General features: G+C 42.6%; 1 protein-coding gene across 2 annotated transcripts in view; it reads left to right on the top strand.

Annotated features, from left to right (window-relative positions):
• tfec (transcription factor EC) overlaps nt 1-13489 on the top strand; it is a 47878-nt gene that overhangs the window by 13714 nt on the left and 20675 nt on the right. The window lies entirely within an intron of this gene.

The following is a 13489-nucleotide window of genomic DNA, read 5'->3' as shown; positions in this document are numbered from 1 at the left end:
TCCCATTTAAACCTCCCGGCCCATACCAGCGGCTAATCCTATTAGGGCTAATTGAGTGAAGTCGGCGGCCTCTTTCACTGAAACCGAGTCCAGGAACTAATGCGACTCAAAGGGAAACTACGAGGCAGGGAACGCCAGGCCGTGCACAGCTGTGCAAGGGGGAGCTTCATGTCAGCGGAGGGGATCTGTACCAAGGGACTTAGTCATTTTTGTCTGGGCCATATAGAGACGGGGCTTGACTAATACTTTGGTATTTACTTGGTGCACAGTAAAATGTCCAGTGTTAATTCAGCTCTAAAAAAGTATATTTGGGTCCAGAGTGAATTAACACCGGAAATATAACTGTGTATTAATAAAAAAGTGATATTTGTGTACAACGTATTTATGAGATACGATATGATACTATATGTACGACTGCAGATTTTCCTGTTTTATGCTGGAAGTATAAACATACGTGGTACATGTTGCATTAGAAAGCAAATCAGGCAATTTTACTGGGAGTTAATTCCACTAACATTCCATTATTCATGAGCAAAACAAGGAAAACAAGGTGTCTATTATCAGCCGGTCACCAGTGATTAGCAGTGATCGTTTGGCAAATATAATTTTCATATAATCCATGTTTTAATTCGGCGTGCTCTGCTGAAAGACAACAAAAGGCAGATTCTTTTGCTTTAAAACAGTGCTGTCCCATACAAGGCCCCTGCCAGATGAAGCCGGTCAGGCTGTGGCACAGGCTTGATCTCTGGTACATCGTGTGCTCTAATCAAGCTTAACCACGTTAGCCGTACCCCTGGCCAACGCCTCTGCATTTTAAACTCAATTAGAACGGCAATTAAAAACTGGCATCGACTGACATCCCTTCATAATGCCCTCCTCCTGGTTTTGAATCATTGAATCGAATCAAATCATGGCGTTTCAAATCACCGCAGTGTCAGCCACCCACCTGAATCATGGGAATTCATCCCCTTCACTTTCTCACAGGCCAGCGACTAAACTTAACCTCCCAAGAGCCAGCGACTCATTTTTGTACCCTGTAGAGGACAGAGTCTCTGGCTTTAACTTAGGAACCATATATTCTATTATGCTCACACCTACACTACAAGTGACATTCAACAAAAACAAAATCATATTTTGACAATATTTTCTACACGTTTTTCTGTCATCCAAGACAGTCGTGTTGTGTCAAAAATTGAAAGACTTGAACTTTCAATAAAATGTTAAACTGCAGAATACTCGAGGAACAGATTTTAATTGACTCAAAAAATTTACATCGGTGCAAATTATGACCTTTTACGTTTAATAATTGCTGTTTGGGTCAGCAAACCCACACTCACACTGATACGTCTGAGTCTTCTGTAGTTTGGACCCATTTTGTGTAGTTTCTAGAGATGTCTTCCGTGGCACCAAGAGACAGGAAGAGCTTTCAGCATTCCTTTACTTTGTGGAGAATTTTTTCCCCATATGTTTTATGGAGAGAGAACAGTCTGTACAGCAATCTCAATTAAGTTAAACTAAATTAAAAAAAAACAAAACCTAGAAAGCACAGTCAACAGTAGGTCGCCTTTAATTTAATTTAATATGCTCGTGTTATTGCATCTTAGAGTGACCTGAGATGCTCTGTGACACTTTTACCACAATGGGAGACGTTACAGGGCATTTCAGGTAATCCGCTGATGCCCTTATTCAGAGTGACTCATGTAGCCTTTTGTATTTTCATCCATTATATCAGCTGGTTATATACTGAAGGAATTCAAGTACCTTGCTCAAGGTCGCAGCTGTGGTGTCCTACCTCAGAATGAAACCTGCAACCTGTCGATTGCAAGCCAAGTTCCCTAAGCATTATGCTACACTGCCACCCATATTATACTGGAATTATGAATGATCATAAATAAAAAAACAGTGCATTCATATATCAGCACTGCAAAAGAACATTAAAGTTATACCTGATGACCTTATTACTCAAATAGGAGTAATTTAAGTAGGTACTTACTCATATATTTAAGAGCAACCATTTCTGTTTTTCTTCACAATGATTGACAATTAGACTTTTTAGGCCGATTTGTAAAGAAAAAAAAATGTTTATTGAATCAAGTCCATGGTTTTTGAATCACATGAATGTTAATTCGTGCCCCCAAAGGGTTAAACCTCTGGATTGTGAATAGCTTTGATTTCTTTGAACTATTACAATATGCCAAAGCATTAAAAAAGCTTAAAGTAAAATAACATCACTAACTGAGCTAATTATAAGCTCCTGAAATCCTGACATTTATTCACCAGGATTGTAATATCGATCACCTTTAAAGCCAAAGCCTTCCAGTATATATAATCTCAGTGAATGTATGCCGAGCCGACCCTAGGGTTTTGGGGGCTCTGCACAAGGATGCTGTATGGCACCCAAGGTGTTCCAAAAATAATAATAATAAAAAATGGAACTGTCTGGCCTTGGAATGGCTGTCGCCCCAAATAACTGCATTAATTGTTTATGCCTGTGGCAAGCTCTGAATGTATGCAGAACCATACTGACTACATAGGACTGATTCCTTCAGAATTTGTCCTGAATTCAAACTCAGAAATGTATAATTTAGTGAATGTAATTGTTTTTTTGGGCTCACTTCTCCAACCTGGGCTTGTGAGGTCAGAATTTAGAATTTCTTTATGAGTCAAAGTTTAGAACACATTATAACTGACTCCAGATCTGTAAAGTAGCAATAGTGTAATTCTGAATGTTTCAGATGATAGAACACAGTATGTAAACGCTAAATACGGCTGCTTTGTCTGCGGCTGTATGTCTAAGATCCTCTCCTGAGTTTCACTTCGCCTCTCTGGGAAGGGGCAGAAGACTCTGCCTCCGCAGACAGTGCAGTGCCCTTATCGCTGAGGCAGGAAATGACATTCTCACGACAATTCGCCTATTTGATAACGAAATTCCGGTGGAACTGCGGAATTAACGGGCGTCTGGGTGGCAGAAATCATTCAATTGGCAAACCCTTAATGCCAGGAAAACGCCCGCCTTTGTCCGACTCTCCTTCAACACCGCCCCTACACACCTTGCTGCTGTTCTGAGTGCATCTCCCCCCCTCTCTCAGTGGTGAAAAATCTTGCCGATAACCATTCAGGAAATAATCATTCTTTTGTACTGTGTTTCACAAGGAGTTCCTCTGTGGCTCTACACCCACTCCTTACTGTCAGACTTGACTCATCGTGTTAACTCTTCATTATCTTGTTCATCCCAAAGGACCTGCTCAAGGTCTGCTGTAGATTTTATGCTTTTTAAAATTTCATGCTTTTTAAAAAAAAATTATTTTTATTTTAGCCTGATCTGCTCCCATAGGTTGTTGACTGTGGAGCACATCCATGTAATAGAACTGGAACTGGGCCTTAACAGATACCAGACCATGAATTCCATCCATGAACTAGAACAGTGCCTTAACAAATACCCGTCTATGGTTTCAATCCATACAATAGAACAGGGCCTTAACGGATACCAAACTGTGGGGCCCATCCGAGCACTAGGACAGTGTCTCAGCGTGCTTTTGTGTGTGAAATATAACAGAAAAAGGAAAACCAAGGGAATTATACAAGAAGAGGGACAAGTTCTCTGTGAGACACTAGAACCAAGTCAAAGAAAGAAATCCACTTTTATAGTACAGGGACCTTGCTACCATATCAATGAATCATAAAGCATGTAAAATGGCTAGATATAGCTAGATGACTTCTTGACCGACTTTGTACATCCGCACATCTGTGTTTTAAACACCCTCGCTAGCAAGAAAATGGAAAGCTTGGCAAAACTTGTGGCATCAGCAATCCGGAGGTGGCGAAACATTCTATGACTCACTGATTTCAAAACTTGAGCTGTATGTCAGCGGCCAACTGTCAACAGGTGCCCCGCTACTGTACTCACTCCCAGTGTGATTCAGGCCGTACCCCTTAGCCTGAGCAACAGACAGTGAATAGCCTTTGCCTGGTGGCCATGCGCTGTCCATAATACTACATGCGGCTGAACAAGGCCAGAAAACATTTTCACTAAACTGCAACTGACACCAAAACCAAACAATAGAAACAGCACTTCCACAGCACGGGTAATCACGGGGAAATATTATTATTAAGAATTATCCACCAAAAGTGAGTGGGTGTCAGTCAGTATCAAGTATTGATGCTTACAAAGGAGTAAGAGGGGTAGGAGGCCATAGTTGTTTGCAGTGGGTGTTAGGAGGTGTTTGTTTGTGTGTGAGTGTGTGTGTGTGCATGTCTGTGCATGTGTGTGTGTGTATGTGTGTGTAGGGGGTGGGCTCTGGATGGGTCTCAGAATGACAAGGGGTGTTTTTTTCTTTTGGGGGGGGGTTTCTGGGTTTATTTGACCATCTCAGTTCTGGGCTGATGCTACCAGTGTCCAGTGGGCCAGAATGATGGAATAACACACCCTACGCCCCCCACCCCCCAAAGCCTCCCCCCAAGAGGATCAGAAAAAGACAAACGTGACAGCTCCTCCACATCCCCAAAAGCCTCTAGATGAAAACGTTAGAGCTTAGGGGAACGAGAGAGAGAGAGAGAGAGAGAGAGAGAGAGATTATGAAACATGAAGAGAAAGAGAAGCTGGGAGGCCAGACAAAAAAATGCCAAGAATTGGATTAATTGGCATAATGCAAGGTGGCTGGGCACAGCCAGGGAGGGTGGCAGTGCTCGGAGAATCCCCCACCACGCTAGGGCCGTCCGCGCAATTAGCCACCCGACCTTCGACCCCGCCACGATAATTAATGAATAACACAAGGGATCAAGACAAAAGCGCAAGGAGCGATTTGGCGAGCACCGGCGAGTAATACATCAAAGAATGCCGGTAATTGGCCCTGTGGCTTGCTTTCTTAAACCCCATTTCTTTCAATTCATTGACTCAAAATAATAGGTTCAGGTTCATTATCAACAGGTCCGAGCACTAAAAGGGCAACGCTTCCACCAAGGCTCGTGCTGCCGAGGCCTGGAGCCCGTGCAGTGCTGGAGGAGGCAGACCCCCTTTTGGACGTGTGTCGACCTGGACGGGAGGGGAAAGTGGTTTTTGCGTGGACGGAGGGAAGAAAGAAGAGCGAAGAAGAGTTTTTTTTTTTGTTAGAAAAATTGAGAGCAGTTCGTCTCCCTCGTTGTCAAAATGTTGGAATATAACTGGTACGGACAGGTGAGTTAATTCGATATGCCTGGGTAGAAGGGACAGTGGAATATGGCAAAGGAACTGGCCGAGAAATTAGATTTATTAGGAAAGCATAATTCTTTATTTATTCTGTACTGCTGTTCTACTTAGTGTTTTTATGCGCTGGTTGACATGGCGAGTTTGGTTTAATTCTGGCATATGTTCAGTGTTGGATCTGTAAACAATGGAAATAATGTACGTGGGTAAAAAATGGTTTGATGTGCAATGATGCTAGCTCAGAAGGGCTCGTTGAAGGTTGAAATCACGTATGAGGATTGAGCTCGTTGGAGTAGTTTTGCTCCTGTTTGTGTAACTTTAGTTAAAAGTTCAGGAGGGTCGTTGACAAGTTGTCAATCAAGTCTGCACTTGTTGCACGTGCTGTCTCTCTTTGGGGTGTGCTTTCCTCCTCTGGAGAATTATTGCACGCTGATCTCTGTTCTATACGCTTGTGTTTACATTGCAAGCCCCTCTGGATAAGAGCGTGTACAAAATGGCGGTAAACTAGAGTAAAGAGAAAAAAGTGGAGGATGCAGTGTTGGTCAGGGTGTTTGGTCGTGTGCAGCGGCGTCACTGTGACCCGTAGGAATGTGATGCATCCTCGTGCTGGGCGCAAGCATTTTCACAGCGTGAAACTTGAAATAAACAATGTCAATAAATAAAAAGATAGACACTTTGTTAAAATAAGATTTTAAATGATAAATGTAAAATAATACCTTAATTTATATAATGGAATTAATCCACAAATGTAGCCCAAAGTACTTTACAAAACAATGATTTAAATAGAAAATAAATTCATATATTTAAAAAAAATTGAATAGATAAACTGCACTTCTGGACTAAATGTAAATCTAAACTGCCATTTCTCAAAATCTTAGAAGTAGTGAATTAGCCTGCTAAATATTGACGACAGATGAACGGTGTTTCATTTTTGATATTTCATGATATTTCCTTGTTTTTGATCATGAGGGTGGGGGGTGTGGTGGGATAAGGGTAATCAAAAAAATTTATTTTACACTCTATCCCCCTGCCCAGTGACCAGGTGCAAGTTTACTTCACACAGGGAGTAGGCACAGTGTGGAATAGCTTGGCAGGTCAAGCAGTAGAGGCAGACACTCTGGGGGTTTTCAAGACCGGGCTCAATACGCTGCTACTGCAAATACTATCCAGTTTCTAGGTTAACGGTGAGCACTGGGTACCCTTTAGTGGTAGGACAGTGGCGAGCATTGTTGGGCTGAATGGCCTGTTCTCGTCATTATGTTATGCTATGTTATGTTATGTTACCTTGACAGGTTAGATGTAGCGTTAGCATTAGCTTCACAACACAGTTGTTGAGTGACTGAGGCAGGCCTTAATGCCGAGCACGGCTCACATGCACGGCTCGCATGACACTTCCTCCACACATGTTGTGACTTCCTCTGCAAACATCTTGACTTCCCATGCGCATGTCTTCACTTCCTCTGCACACGTCTTCACTTCCTCTGCACACGTCTTCACTTCCTATGCGCATGGAGGAAGTCGTGTTAAAATCCATCGCAAGACCCGTGCTTGGGCGTCCCAGACAGTGCCTGTCTGCATAGCACAATATACTTCCTCCACAGGACTCATAATTAAAAACTATTGTGAAAAAAGTGCTACATGCTAAAATATCATGACTTTATTAAAATTAAATCATTTGATAATGGTTCTGCTGGCTCAAAAACGTTTGCTGAACGGGGTCCAAATGGACTCTGACCTGAAAACAATAGCGTGCATCTCTGCTTTTTGAAGCACAATAGCTGCTCAGAAAAAAAAGATGAGGCTTATTTTAGTCAAGAAATATATCGCAACTTTAGCAACGGTTAAAGCCTTGTGAAGGTTCACAGGCAAAGGGCAGCGTTAGCAGAGTTAAGAGAGCAGCAATCTGGCTTCTGGTTGTCCTGTGGCCCAAAAAGCACCAGCGTGTGCTGTGGCATTCCACACGGGAACACTGAGAGACTGTTCCCCGCCCGCAGGCACCGCCGGCCGAATTCACGAGATGCCTGGACGTCAGAGGACGCGATTCAGGGCCCCGAGACATTAAATCACGCGTGATTAAGCCGGGAAACGCAGATATCGAGCACCGCTTAATCTGATTGGCCCTGGGGCACAATTGGAGAGAAGACTGTTGGGTTGACAGAAACTGGACTGCTTGCACATTCCTCCAGAGGAGAGGGGAGCCCGGTCTTATCCGGAAAGTTCTGGTGTGGGTGCAGGTTTTGGTTTTAGCCCAGCACTATGACACCTGATTCAGCTAGTCGTAGTCTTCAATTAAGATTTTGATAAATAGAATCACGTATCTTAGTGCACCCACACTGGCAATTTTTGGGTAGGATTGGAAACCCCTTGCTCCAGAGACAACACAACATTGGTTTTAGAGCTGGATTACCTTTGTCATCAGAAAGGAAAAAAAAGGCGCAAATATTCTTGCATGGTGTCCTGCTAGGAATGAAAATTCCACATATCAGATTGTCAAACACCTCAGAACTTTGGAGACAAAAAAAAAAAAAGAAAAGAAAAGAAGTGAAACGTTTTTTTTAAGGATTTTCCATACCTGGGAATGCCATGTCAAGCAATTAATACCCTAACGAACCTTAAGTCTTTCTTTTGGTCCAAAGGGCTGCCTGCTGTGATGAAAGAGGGACTGTCTGCCCCCGTTAGCCTCACGCGGGCTCTTTCTTCTCCAGATCAGATCATGCTAACGCCGTAGCCGCGCAAAAAAAAAAAAAAAAAGAAAAAAGTTTACAACCGAAAAAATCTCAGGAATGTCGGGACTACGCGCTACCCCGGAGAAGCGCTAACCGAAACTTCCCTCACGCCGCGGTCGCGAAAAGCTCAGGAATTGTGTCATCGAGAACGTCGCGTATCGTCGAAGGCACCCTGATAAATTTCCGTTGCATTAAAGATCAAGTGTCTTTTGTGGAGTTAATTAATGAGTCGTCCTTGTTAAACAGCATTCTCATTCATTCACATTCACTGGGGGCATTCACTTCAAATTTCTCCCGTTGTTGTAACTAGACCGAAAGAAAAGACGCATAGTTGAAATGGGGAAGAAAATAACCCTTCCCACTTATCTCATATTAGTGTATGGCGTTAACTCATCTTAGAGTCATGTAAATGAGCCATTCCAATGTTGTTTCACAGATGTTTCTCTGTCAACAACTATTGCAAATGACAAAAAAAAAAAGCGCACCTGCCTCAGTATATCTTAGACTCACACACACACACACACACACAAAACAACAGCATGCACACTTTGTGTCAAATCAATCTTCAGAGATCTAGAGGAGCATAATTCAGAAAGCGGACACTCTATCTGAATGGGTAATGGAGCCATTCGTTTATCACAGTCCGCCCATCCAGTTGTGATTTTCTCCGTGACTATCTGGTGTCTCGATCATGGCGGCAGTTAGGAAATATGGACTCAAATCACCGAAGCAGAAAAGGCCTCTCCTCCTCCTGCTGTATCCGTGATTCAGCCTTTTCTGAGTCTCCAGCACCGTGCCCACTCCGTGCATCTTCATCTTTTCTAACATCTTGCCGGTTTAGAAATGCAACGCAGCCGATTAAGCAAATTCTCGGGGAATTATATTGATCAAATATGCAGCCAATGGGACAATTGGCGAGTTGATCTCGAAATGAATTTCAGAGAAAAAAATATTAAGATTTCTATTATTAACTTATAAAATTGTAGTTCATCATATCTGAAAAAGTGGACAAAAAATGTTAGGAGGTAAAAAAAAAAAGGCACGATTCCAGAGAAAGTTCATGCTTCCGTCCGCCGTCCGCCGATGAAGGATTTGCACGGTCGCACAAGAGCGCCTTTGTTTCAGGGTATTTATAGTCCTGTAGTAGTGCATGAATGAGCTCGGTTTTCATTCCGGACCGAAGAGGCTCGGGCGGTTAAGAGAGAGCACTCACTGTGTCCCAAACAAACAGCTGAAAGCCTCTGTGCTTCAGAGACCGCCCATGTCTGCGCTCCAGTGAAGGTTCAAATGAACGAGAAGAAAAATTCAAAAAGCAAACTTGCCAATGACATACGACCACCAGTTGCTGTTACTAATTGATAATTGGGAGACTATTGTGCTACAATAATCAATTTTTACTCCTCATCAGTGCATGCATGATTTTTGTGAAGCCATGACCTTTGCCTGGTTTTCTGCCTCTTTTTTTTAGAAACAGATTTATGGGGGTCCTGTACTCCCCATGATTGCTTTGTTTGTTTTAACTCAAGTCTATACCAGGGCCCTGTTTCACATACATAGCTAATGAGTACGAGTTAACCTGATCAGTTTGCTGATATTTTGTGAAAAACCCAGGATTTTTGGTTTCACGAAGCAAGTTCGCAACTTAGCCAGACTTGTTAATGTTTTTATAGCATTTCCGAATGCCATCCCTCGAGTACCAGCACTAGCTGCATTGGACCTCTCTTGGGAGCTACTCTGTTCCCCATTTGAAATAACTTGCATGTTACGTATTCAATATTGTAAACATGTCGATAAGCACTTCCCTCATACAAATGAGTGTCAGTGGAGAGGGCCTCACAGTTTGAGGGATTGGCGGTTGGAGTGGTCTTCTGTTTTACTCTGTGGGAAAGGCAGGTGGGAAAGAGGATGACCAGTCACTCTGCATGATGGGGGGTTGGGGGGTGGGGGGGTGGGAGTTTAACGAGCCTAGGGGAAATCCCGAAGGAATACTGTGTGTGGCCCGCGATAGATTGGCAGCCTGTCCAGGGTGTATTCCTGGGATAGGCTCCAGCACCCCCCTGCGGCCCTGCCCAGGGTAAGCAGGTATAGATAATGGATCAATGGATGGAAATTCCCGAAGGGTTTTAGTAGAGGTACTGAAAGATTAACTGCACCTACCACTAATATAAGCTGCATCCAGCTGCTGGTTCAGAGCAGACACCCCCAGGCCCCGTGGCCTGTTTGCATAGTGCCACTGCACAAGCTCCTCAGCGGGGGTGAAAGCTGGGGCTGCTGCCCCCCCCCCCCTCCCGGAGTCTTCCCAACCTTTTCTTGTTGGCTACACGAGCACAGTTTTGCCAGGTTAGCCACTAACTTGTATGCTACCTAGTTGAAAATGCTGAATTGTAATAGACAGGCTGTTGTAATATATTTTTTTATATCATATTTGACTTTGACCTGCTGCCAGGTCCTTTTTTAAGCTGCTGTCACATGGCCTGGGAAGTCATTAAAAGTAATTCAATTTAATATTTCAGTATGGTGACATCATTAGAAAGAGAACAAATAGTAGGGGCTCACCACCATTTAAAAATTTAGCAGAATTTAATGAACCACTCTTAAGTGAATAAAGGTCTTCTTATGCATTTAACTTATCTGCCTAACTCTGCCTGGCTTCATCTCTTCATTCTGGCCACTCTGGCAATCTTTGATTTGCCGAGTAGGATCATGTTTTACATAACCCCCAACGATGATGAGTCCTAATAATAAAAACATATGCCCTCTCCAGTGTTGCCATGATTTAGTGATCGCAAACCTCGAAAAAAAATAAAAACAAAAGCTGCAGGTGGTCAGGGCTCAGTGTATAGACCCGGGTGCAGGGACGGTGACACGGTGAGGCATAAGTGAACGACCACAAACGTGAGAAAACACAAGAAAACAAGGAAAGGCAAGGAAAGTGCAGATACAAGTGCGAAACACTGAGACCAGGCGATTACAAACAGATCAAGGAACTTAAATTCAGAGAAGAACAGGTGAGACTAATAATAACTTCACTAGGAAACACGAGGAACGGGGAATTGGCGGCCTCTGGTGGTCGAAAATGGGAACTGCGACAAGGTTTCATCATGAGAGTTTGGGAAATACTGTTATTGTCAATTTCAGTGTGTTATGTGATCCAGAAAAGGGTAACCTCACCTCGCTGCGGGTCTATATGAGGAGTCTGATCCTGTTTTTGGCATGCGATTCAACTCCCTTTTATAGCAGAGCGGGTGTGCACAGTTATGCAAGACGATTCAATGCTGGATTGAGTCATCAAATCATAATTCATGTTTGTGAAATGGAGCAAGCCAGAATTTAATGCACAAGATAATTTGATATGGCACGCTTCAGATTGTGCTGGTCTGTTTCAGCGACGAGCGTGAAAGAGGGCCCAGTTTTGCCCGAGCGCTTGAACTCAAAAGAAGACAGTTCAGTGTACGAGGCCTGGCACAGGAGCCAAGTTCCCTCTCACTGCTATACTGTTTGCGCCCTGGCTTAATGAGCTGAGATGCAGCCTACACAAGGGCAGTGCCTCAGCTCTTAATCAGTCACAACATCTACATCCAAATGGCATGTCTCAGAGATACGCATCACAAACGTGCCTTTGTACCAGTTTAAACTGTGTATTATTGGTTCGAGTAAGGTCAAAGCTGATACAATTTTCTGCTTAGTTCCCATTAAACAGCTATTGCATTATTTCATTTTCTCAAATCTAATTAAGGGTGTAATTAATATATCTCCAGGAAAAGCTTTTGAACAGTGGCTGGCAAACTTTAGCCTACAAATGCACTTTGTGTACACTTGAAAAAAAAAAAGTTAAATATATTTTACTCTGCTAAAAACTGAAAGTTGTGGAATGCTACTACCTTAATTTTGACTGGTGCATTCATGTGAAGGCTTGAGCTACATTTGAATCCAGCAGTTTTGGAAAAGAGCTATTTACTGCATGTTCAGCTTGAACCCACACAAAATCTCCATACTGCCTAAGCACTTTGTACAGGACACACTCTAACCACAAGGCCACAGAATAGCACGCAGAAACAAGAGTTGCATCAAACAAAGGGTAGTGAGTTGGTTTGTTGCCATGGATACTAAGACAAAACATGTAAAACAAAACATGTAATTAGAATATGCGATAGAATCTGTGTAAAAACAGCAACAATGTAATGGTAATAATGTAATCATATATTAACATTTTATAGCATTATTATACCACTTATATAACTACTGTCTGTGTAATTACAGTGTAGGTAAATGTCTGGTATGATTTCTACAAAACACAGACTGGGAACACTTTGTTCTCCAAAACTCATGAATATGGCTTAATATCTGTGTAATTTTTAGTGTAATACAGTGCAATTACTAAGACTGCTCTGATACCTACTGATAATGATAATTTTCCTTTGAGCATGAACAAAATTATTCGCACAGTGGCTGAATAATATTAGTTTTATCTCAACATGTTGAGTGATAAAAGAATTCATAATGAGTTTAGTCTAAAAATTCTGATTAATTCAGAAAACGTCTGGATGTACTTTACAGATCACCAAACACGGCTTCTCAAAGAGGAGCTCACAAACTGAATTTCTATATTTAAAAAAATTTTAAAATAGTCTCGCTGAAATATACACTCACATTTTTTTCCCTGAGCTTTGCCTACTGGCCCGCTACACACAATTTAGCCTACCCCCTGAGATTGCTCTTGTTCTTTAATCAAAAGCACGCTGAACACTTCCTAATTTTTTATCATCGATTCCTTGCTCCAGGTGTGAAATTTTCACCGTTCGTCTTCTTCACCCATAAAAAAAACTTGGAGATTAAAGAGGGCTGAAAACACAAATTCTCTCCAGTTCCCCTAAACCTGGGACAGTTAAGAGATTCTAATTATTTTAGGAGTCTTTCAAGCTGCGTCCACTGCACTGAGACTTCCCCATGAGCCACTGCTCCCCCTGTGTACCTATTCCGTAAAACTGAAGGGAGGTGGAGAAGTTATTAATCGAGTTATTGGCGCACAGAGAAAACATCTGACATTTAATGTTAAGATCAGAAACTAATCTCAGGGAGAATTTAGAAAGTTTTTTGAATTTTTTTTTTTTTTTTACAAGAGATCAGATTTCCTTCCCCCCCCCCCCCAAGAATGGAATCAAACTTTCCTGGTGGCTTTTTCCCAGAGTCGGCCGTATAATTCCATAACAAAAATGAACACGGCCAAGCGGCAAGCGCTGGGTTCTGAGAAACAGGGAAGACATTCCAAGCGGCACGTTGGGTCCAATAAAAAAGGTACCGTGGATGGATTCAGCGGTTTGTGAGCGACGTGGCGCTGCTCACAAAGAGAACGCTGGCGAGCTCGCGCTTGATTTACGGTCAAATCCATCTCCGTGCTAATTGGAGAGCTGGGAACTAATGAAGTCTGTGAAGCCTTCAGGTTGCCATCTGAAGGGCCCTTTTGTGATTCATGTCGGGGAGTTCAAAATTGATTTAAGAAGGGAAAATCATATTACTTTATTCCTTCTAACTGCATCTCTTCTGAAAGGACTGGGATAGACCCTGTTAGTGCGTTTGAAAT

The sequence above is a fragment of the Anguilla rostrata genome, chromosome 7, assembly GCF_018555375.3.
Source record: "Anguilla rostrata isolate EN2019 chromosome 7, ASM1855537v3, whole genome shotgun sequence".
Taxonomy (NCBI): Eukaryota; Metazoa; Chordata; class Actinopteri; order Anguilliformes; family Anguillidae; genus Anguilla; species Anguilla rostrata.
The sequence above is the reverse complement of the archived record's forward strand: the minus strand, read 5'-3'. Positions and strand labels throughout refer to the sequence as shown.